We start from the raw sequence: 9,400 nt of genomic DNA on the forward strand, positions 1-9,400 counted from the left end.
CATTGAGGATAAGACTGAAAACAAAGATTCAGTGTTTTCCTAAATGGACAACGTAGATAGTCTTGCATTAACTCCACTCATAGACTGAGCCAGCTAGACATGCACCAGCTGTGGTATAGAGACACTGCCGGTTAGCGCCGTGCCTGAGTTAATAAGCGTAGCTGTAAGGCTGTATATTTTACTTCAGACCCTTTGCCAAGACATAAGATTGTGTGTACTCATAGATAGAGACACTCAAATTACATTCCAATTTCTGCCTTGGCTTGATGTTTTCAGATGGGTTCCTTTGGTCAAAATTTTCCAAACAGCCTTCAAGTTTGGATGCCTTCACCATTGCAGGAAATCAGGCTTATTCTTAGGAAGCAAATTGCTTACATTTGGCTGATACATCTAAGGCTGTTTTGCGGGAACACAAAACTTGCACCGGCTGTTTTTGAAAACGTTACTGTCAAAACCTTCATGCCTCTAATTTCCACCCCCGCAACTGAATAATACAACTCGCTACAAATATTTAAAGAATATTCTTGAATACTTCTGTAATAAATGCTATAACACTGATAATAATTTCCAAACAGATGATAAGCTTTCCTGGCTTGCTCTGTGCAGGTATATCAGATTCTTGGTCTTCACTTACCTTGGCAAAGTTGGCTAAAACCATATTCAGATACAAAGAGCTCTACCCTATAAACACTCTTTTATGCAAAATAGCTAATTTCATCACAGTGAAGACCAAGTCCTGTACTTAGGAAGAAGAAATCAAATACAATGTGAAAATAACTGGCAAGACAACAAAAAATATTGACAGGACTTGAGGCCTGTATTAAACCACAGGCAGAATACAGATTAATGATATAACACTGTTGCAAAACTAAAATTAAAGGAAAGAAAAAGTAAACCACTGTCATGCCAGCATATGCCACCAGAAATATTCTATATAAAAGAGAGTAATTATTTTTCTTCACTAAGTCTTATTCAGGCTTCAGCTGGAACATTGCATTGCATAAGAGTTTTGGTTACCATGCTTTTCAAAAAGCTAAAGAAAAGCTGGATAAAGTCCAAAGTGGAGAAGAAGAGCTTCAGAAAATATGACCTATGAAGAAAGATTGAAGAAATTGGTTTTGTTTAGTCTCAAAGACTGAAGGGAGACATGATAGCAGGCTTTCATGTGTGAAAGATTGCTTGTAAGGGGACAGTAACCAATCTCTCTCTATGTTCACTGAAGGAAGGACAAGAAGAAATCAGAGCAATTTGCAATAAAGAAAACCATATTATGAAAGCACCTCTACAAGTAGAGAGGTGTAAGCAAACTGCATGGGGAAGCTGTGGAATTTTATTGAACAAAAGGTTTACAAAACAGGTTGGGCAATTATCCCTTTGGGATGGTCTGCTATACTTGAGCCTGGTTTATTGAAGAAGGCTGGATTAGACAGACAATCATCCAAGATCTCAATCCCATTTTTCTATTCTTTTCCCTCACATTGCTGCTATCATTCTAGAATACTGTCTACAACACAGAATTTTTACAAAAACAAGTAGTAGTTTGGGTTCCTTTGTACTTGTATGCCATGTTGCATATCTTCTCATTTCACCTAGCTCTCTGTGCTCTGAGATGCCGTTTGACAGCCCCAGTTTCTTCTCATATTGACAACCTCATCTATCTACTCTATGTCCTCAGTTTCCTTCTTACTTCATCTGCATGTTGTCTGGGAATAAAGAAGCAAACATTAGGGCTGGTTAAGAGTGCTTGCAAATAAAAAGCATAGACGGAGCAGATGACTGGCCATCTGGCAGCTAACTGATTCATAGAAGCAGCTGACTGACACCTTTACCTGTGTCATTTGGGTTGTCTTTCTGCCAACTTTCTCTGTTCTGTCTTCAGCTGCCAATTTTCATGTGACTTGTTAGAACTTCCTTAAGATTTCTGCTCCTCTGTCAAATTTGTGTTTGACTGTGTTTGAAAACAGGTTTAAAGTTATCAGGTGGGGAGGGAGAGAGCAGTCTGTTACACAGATATAGTCAAACAGACATAGAGCATGATCACATATGCCTCGTTTCCTTACAAAATTAGGCAAAAAAAATCTACCCCTACTAATTCCACTTCATTCAAATCAAAGATAAAGTAAGTAATTTGGATGTCTACGTTCTCAGGTCCTAGCAACTATTTCCACTGCCATGTTCATTAGACTGAGGTGCTTGCTAACAAAGGGAGGCTATAAAAGAATATGCTAGGCTGTGCATTTAAGGCCAACATATCCCACAGTTATTTCCTAGAGGACTTCCCTAATGTTGAGTGAAAGCATCCCTAGGCAGAACTGTTGTTGTAGAGCACAGTGCTTGTGCTTTAGTTCTTTTTTGCAGACCAAGCCTTTAACCTCAAAAAGGGCCATAAGAAGTTTTCGTCACTAAAGATCAAATTATTTGGTTTCTCTAATTCTACTGGGAGTTGCCAGATTGTCCTATTTCAAATATTCCAAGAAGCTTAGTTTCAGTGAATGTGGAGGTGGCTGGATAGTGGGAAAGATTAGTTTTATTTTTTCAAGGGAGAGAGGTAGGTATGTGTTATACATCACACTTGTCTATCTCCTGGATGACTCTCTCCAGGACAGCTTACTTCACTCCACATGCTGTGCAACTAGGCAACACTATGGTATCAAACAAGCTGCAAAGACAACTTTCTCAAAATTTCCTCCCATTCCCAATAGTAATTAATGTGACACAGTTTGAGAGATGACTGTAGTTGCTACAGGTATTATACTACATGTGATTTGAATTTAGAAGGTGTGAGTCACAGCAGGCTGCATTTCTAATAAAGCAGTGTAAGAACCTGATCCTGAAGAATTTTACTCATGCCAGTAGTCCTTATTTATGTAAGCAAGTCAACGGGGCTAATGATGTATCTAAAAATTACAGGAATGAGAAAGCCTTTGCAGGATTCAACACTGCTGTTATGACCTCTGGGATAAAGAAAAGGCTAGACACAATCTGAAATTGCAAGAAATGTGCCCATATTTTCTATGCGCTTTTCATCCCATGTATGTACATTATGCAGCTTGCAGTTCCGTTAAGTAGCAGACTGCATGGGAGTTTCAACTGGGGCGTGTCAAGGATTCTTAGTCATAAACTTCATAGATCATTTTCTTTGCTCAAAATAATCTCTTGGCAAGACATCTTACTTCCCTGCCCCCAAGGAATTGTTTGTAATAAAAGCCTGCAAATAACTATACCAGGCAATTTTGTTATTCAGTCTCCTTCCTCAACATGAAACAGAATCTCTTCCAGTCTGTGTTCTTCCTAAAGTGTCTACTGTTACTCTGTATGTGCACATTGTGCAACAGCTGCTGTGTCAAACTGCTGCAAACGCTTGTGCAGAATAAGGGAATGACTAAATGCCAGTACTTTTTATTTTACAGCTCAACAGTGAAGTTCAGCATTTGCCTTATCTTGTTAATCTAGACCAAGTGCGTAACACAGATAAACTGTAATATAGGATGCTCTATCAGTTTTCATGAAAGTAGAAAAAAACAGGCAGCTACATATGTTGTGATAACATGGAGAGGACTTTGGAAATTACAATACAGGCTTTTCATTTTATATTTCAGTCCCTTCTAGACACTACATTTTAAGAAATTGGCCTTTAAGAAACTCCCAGGCACATCGCTTCCTAGCACAAAGTTAATCTTCCTTCTCAGGAGCACGCTACTGTTTATTCATCGCTTCTCTTAGTTATTTTAAATGCGTATCTGTCAAGTTGTGTAATGACAGCACAGTCCTTTTTTAATATACATGTTATTCACTTTCTCTACCACATGGCTGCCAGCAACACCCAGCTATGTATTGCACAGATCTTTCAATGCCTTTTTCCCTGATGCTTAAAAGATACTATGCAATATTAAGTAATGTCATTATTAAGAGTGCTCTATTGGACCTCTGAATAATTGATTGCTTCTGCCTAATTAAAAGAAGAAAAGGACAGAGTAAAGGTTTGTATATGATATGGCATTTTGTTCAAATGTGGTTTCATGTTGTGGTAAAATGTGTATGTTCTGTCTTGTGTATCACTGAATCTTGCCTGATTGTGTAATATGAAGTTAATGCTGGAGATGAGAGATGCTCTGTTTGATAGGTGAACATAAACTTAAGTCTCTTTTTTACTTCATCTGTGATTATCTTGAGAGGAATATAAGCTCTGCAGCTGCTTGTTTACAACACACAAAAACACACTGGGACACAGACTGCTAAGGGATGCAAATGAGCAGCTTTCATTCACTTCATGGGATCAAAGGTCCCAGTATATAGATGTACAAACATATGTACTTATGCTCACCTCTGCTGAGTAAAACATTTGAAAATGCATGTCCACAAGTATGCTCTGAATTCTAATGAAAACCAAGGAAACTCTACCATGCACTTGAATTTGAATACATGCTCTAATGATTCACTGACTAGAAATACTTTACTGAGGCAGAGACTAGGTGCCTATATCTAAGGTTACCTTTGATCCACTGCTGACAAAGGAAGTACATGAAAAAGCCTTTTGATAGGGAATACTAGGTTTTTTCCTCTTTATTCCTTCATAGACAAAGGAAACCCACTTGAACTTTGAAGTACAGTAAACGTTTTTAGTTTCAGGAATAGAGTGGGGGGATATTTTTTGCTTCATACTGCAAATTCTAACTATTTTTTTAAAAGAAATGCTTTTCCCTTCTAGGGAAAAAAAGGCTTAAAAATTATTGAATTGCTTCACTTTTTATCTGGTACTTCAGTAGTACAAAACTGCATGCAACTCCAGTAAGAAAATCCTATCACGACAGTTAATTCCTTTAAAGCATATTCTTCTCATCAAACTAGAGTACCTTTTGCCAACCCCAAAATCTGACTAACAGTAAACAAATGTGCTGGGCACCCATTAGAATTCCGAAGAAATTCAGCTACAAATATCTCTGCTTATTAAGGGGTTAAGGCTCAGCTCAATAAGCTAGCTATCCATTAATCAGACATTGCGATTTCCCACACATTTTTTGATATGGGAACAGGTCTGCATTTGATGCAAGAACTTCAAAGACAAAAAATATCCAATCTAATTTGTGTACGCAGGCAGCTTACAGCTGTGGTTTGCATAGTGAATATGCCTGCAAAGAAAGAACACTGATAAGCAGGGTATCCTTGTCAAGCACATATGCACCAACATATTTTTTAACTGTAATTTATGTAGAGTGACTCTTTCACAGATATGACACAGATGTGCCGAACAATGATGTTCTGGATTCCACCCCAGAAGGGAAGGGTCATGCCCTGCATTCAAATCTGCACCCCTCCAGCAGGTATCTATCTCCTCTGGGAGCTCACCGTTAGCTTCCTTACTGATAGCACAATAAACGCCAACAGAGGATATGCCTCGGAAAGTTGTAAATGGTGAGATCCTTCTCATCTGACTTTAGCCACTAAAACTAAACTAGTTAGCTGTTTCTTTAGGAAACACAGAGCACCTCTAGGAGGGGTTTCATATCATCCTAAAATAAATGAGATCTTCTGAAGACTCTATTTAACAGAGGAAGGACATAAGCAGCAAACCTGGACTGAAAGTCTACCTTTCAGCTAGTAGGCAAAATGAATTCCACCAAAAACAAGCCAAAAGAATTTTGTGCATCATAAAAACTTTTTAGATCTTTGCTAAATTGTAAAATGATAATAATAATAAAAAACAACCCAACTCTCTGTATCTTCAATGCTGTGCCATGAAGTTGATATTTTATATATTTACATGTTTATATTCATATACTTTATACCTTTATAAAAAGGTATATTGTATATTTTTAAAGCTTTCCTTCTATGTGACTGAAACATATCAGATAAACTGGTGTGAATTGTTTTAATACCATGCATTTCAGTAGCATCATTCCAATGTACATTGTCTGTCCTATTACCCCTAAATTACAGTCTCAGCATACGTTATTAAGATTCCTTTTTCTATTTATGTAACTTCAAATGAAAAAAAAAAAGTCTTTTTGTGTGCTAAGGGATAACATTATAAAGAGATTCTAGACAGAAGGTCTTATCCAGAGAAAAGTTCACTTCTATTATAGCAACTTTATATTTCTTTGTGGTTTGCCCTAGAATCAAACCATACTTGAAACCACACTGATTGAGTCTTTTTTTAAAATTTGCATATTGTTGTCATAGCAGATCTGCTGTTCTTCCTTATACTTTACCATTATGCTTATGGACATGAAACACTCTGTGATATGATATGATATGATATGATAGCACATTCACTTTGCTCTTCAGCTTTCTGCTGAGGAGGAGGATACTGACTGCAAGAAGAGAGCAAAATACTCTCTACTAGTATAAAATGTGAACTATTACAGAGCTCAGACAAGTTGAAGATCCAGCTCTACATTTCCTCAGATTTTTTTCCAACATTGGCACTTCACAAACCATACTCTTATCAATACTTTGGTCCCACTCCTCACACTGAAAATTAATCTGTTCAAGTCAACAGAGTTTATAAAAACCTCTGACATTTTTCACCGAAGGCTTTATGCAGTAGGTAAAATTATTCTGTGTACAATAACTGCAAAAGTCCAAATTAATTCTGCGTATATCACCAATTAAATGAAGGGTACTGAAAAAGAAATTAATTATTCAAATTCTGAGGGTAGCATGAACATATTAACTAAGTCTGAGCCAATGACTACAATGAAGTGAGATTACATTTACACTCACAGGAGTGAAACCATTATCAATGTTCTCCCAAATATTTACTGTATATCCATTACTTCTTTCCAACTACTTTTTTTTACAGTCTCAAATTAAGCAATACTAAGAAGCTTTGGACTTGTAAATATATTCTGCAATGAATATTCAAAGAAAATATAAAAGGACCCTGAACTCCAGAGAAAGTAAGGAAAAGGATGTGACTCCAGGATTCATGGCAAGAGAGTGAACAATGGCTTAATCACATAAAACATCCATGCACTCCCAAGACCTGGCTACCAGTTTTAACAGAGCTCACATTCTTGAACACATCCAAATGACAACGCGTAAATTCCACTAAAAGTGTTTAAACAAGTCAGTCATCTCTTGCCTACTAGAGCAGAGCTAAGTGTCAAATTCCAGCATCAGCTATAAGGGTGTACATTGGTATTAGCTCCACAGAAGTCAACAAAGCTAGGTTTACACACTGTGGTAAGAATTTGAACCTAGAAGTGTAGGATGTGCTGAAATTATGGGTCAGATTTTTACCTCAATCATTGTGGTGTATTTCTGGTGTAATCGGATAGTTCAAAGTTGAATTAGCGTTTTAAAGGCATTCTTTAAAATTTAAAGATGGGTCCGAATTACAAAATCTCACGATACCCGTCGAGGAATATTCTGACAAAGGATTACAGATTCATCCGCACACCTTTGGATGAAATAAGAGATAAATTTTGGACATTATTTTTCATTTTGAAGGAGACGGTTTCTGGTTGCCGGCCCCCATCTCCTCACTTAATGTAAAAACACTTTCGAGCTTCTCTCACTGCCTTTCAAATCTAACCTCGGCTTGACTTACTGCCACATGAAGAAAAGCTTGATCGTAACACCCCAGGCTCCAAGACACAAGCTCACATGAGCAGCAGCCCCTTTGACTTCCATGAGACAATCCGTCAGAGAAACTCACTGGTATATACAGGGGCTTAGTGGGCTGACCATTAAGAATTACAACTACCTGTCAGTTAACCCTGTCCAGGTAGGAGCAGTCAGTGCCTCTTTCTTGCTCTCTCTCTTGCTGATTTTTTTTTTTCCCGGCAGGGCTCTCACCATCACCATCATCTCTCTTCTCTCTCAGTTTTTTATCTTGAGACACTTGAGGTTTTTCTTCTATGAATCATTATGCAATAAAGAGGCCTACTTCAGATGGTATACTCTATCTCTTAAGTTAAAAGGGCAGGCAATCATTTTGGCTTTATCCTAATGTACACAATTCTGCAGCTATCTCATTCTTTGGGTCAAGAATTTCCGAAGGCATTTCCTGGGATAATCTGTAGAGCAGTAATGCCTCCTCATACATTAGCCAGTCTGATTGCCTGATGCGTTTTACACAGTTCAGTTCAGAGTCCAACTCAGTCACTGCTCAGGGTTGCCAAGCTCACTCCAATTTTCCCTCACCACACACGCAATCGCCTGACGGGATCCTTCTCGTTCACTGACACTCAGCTTTCCACAGAAGCACATGCCAAGCATACAAAGGCCGGGGAATGCAGAGGAATTAACCATTTTTGGAATTCGATTACTTCAGAGCTGTTTCACACACTCAAATCACTTTCGGTCATACAGAGCGCGTATGACATGATGTAGAGAACCTGCCTTTTTAACCTTTAAAAGCTTTCCTCTTACCTGAAATCCGGATTACGTGAGAAATTCTTGGCTGAAGTAGCGTTAGTCATTTTGTTCATTAAACAAAGCCGCTACGGGAGATTCTCAGCTGCGGTACAGCGTTAGTCATTTCATTCCTTAAGCGAAGTCGTTAACCTGGGGTCATTCCCATGCACTCTTCTCCAGTGGCAAGGAGAAGCGGAGTGGGAAGGAGAAGGCGCCAGGCTCCCCCGGCCCTCCAGCCTGCCTTCCTCCCCGCCATCGTTGCCCTCGCTTCCCCCACACGACCCGGCCCGCGTCCTTTCCAAGGGTGGGCAGAAAGAGCGAACGAGAATTTACGTTTCCCCCGCTTCTGCGGACCCAGTGTCCCGTGTGCTGCGTATTGCGACCAGTGGGCAGGAAGAGCAGCTTTCCATTAAGCGAATTAAGTTAACGAAGTGAAGACTGCTTTCCCTGAGCGGCTCTAAGCAGCCGGAGGCAGCGGCGCTCAGGCACACCGCTGCCCCACGGCCCAGCCGGGCGGCCGGCAGGCACCTGCGGCGGGCTGCGCCCCCTCGGGCGCCCCTCCTTCAGCTACGGCTGGCCGGCGGGCACCGCCGGGCCAGGACACCCTCACCCCTCGCCGCGGGGCCGAGGGCAGTGCGAGCGGCCGGGACCCGAGGGGCCGGAGGGCAGGGACGGGACGGGACGGGACGGGACGCCGAGCGGGCAGCGGGCCAGGCGCGCAGCGGCGGGGATCGGGTGCCGGACGCGGTTCACCGCAGGCTCGGGGGGACGAGGGCCCCCGACGGCCTCGCCGCGGCTCCCCGCTGCTGGCGGAGAAGGCGACGGAGACCCGGCGGCGTCGCGCCCGGCCGGCCGGCCCTGAAGGCCGAGTGCCGTACGAGCTCGCGGGGCGCCCCCAAGTGGCGCGGCCGGGCGCGGCGCCTCCCGTCCGCTCCCCCGGCCCCTGTGGAAAGTTGTCTCTGGCCGCGGAGCCACCGGGCTCCCGCCTCCCGCTTCCTGCCCCGCCGCCGCTGATTGGCCCGCCGCGCGCCGAGGAATG

At 41.4% G+C, this 9,400-nt stretch overlaps 1 long non-coding RNA gene across 1 annotated transcript in view; it reads right to left on the reverse strand.

Moving 5' to 3' along the window:
* LOC115338588 overlaps positions 1-8,955 on the reverse strand; it is a 187,311-nt gene extending 178,356 nt beyond the window's left edge. The window contains exon 1 of the long non-coding RNA XR_003922439.1: positions 8,377-8,955. This is a non-coding gene — a long non-coding RNA (uncharacterized LOC115338588). The remainder of the gene's footprint in view (positions 1-8,376) is intronic.
* Positions 8,956-9,400: the final 445 nt, after the last annotated feature.

This window comes from Aquila chrysaetos, chromosome 2, assembly GCF_900496995.4.
Source record: "Aquila chrysaetos chrysaetos chromosome 2, bAquChr1.4, whole genome shotgun sequence".
In the NCBI taxonomy this organism is placed as follows: domain Eukaryota; kingdom Metazoa; phylum Chordata; class Aves; order Accipitriformes; family Accipitridae; genus Aquila; species Aquila chrysaetos.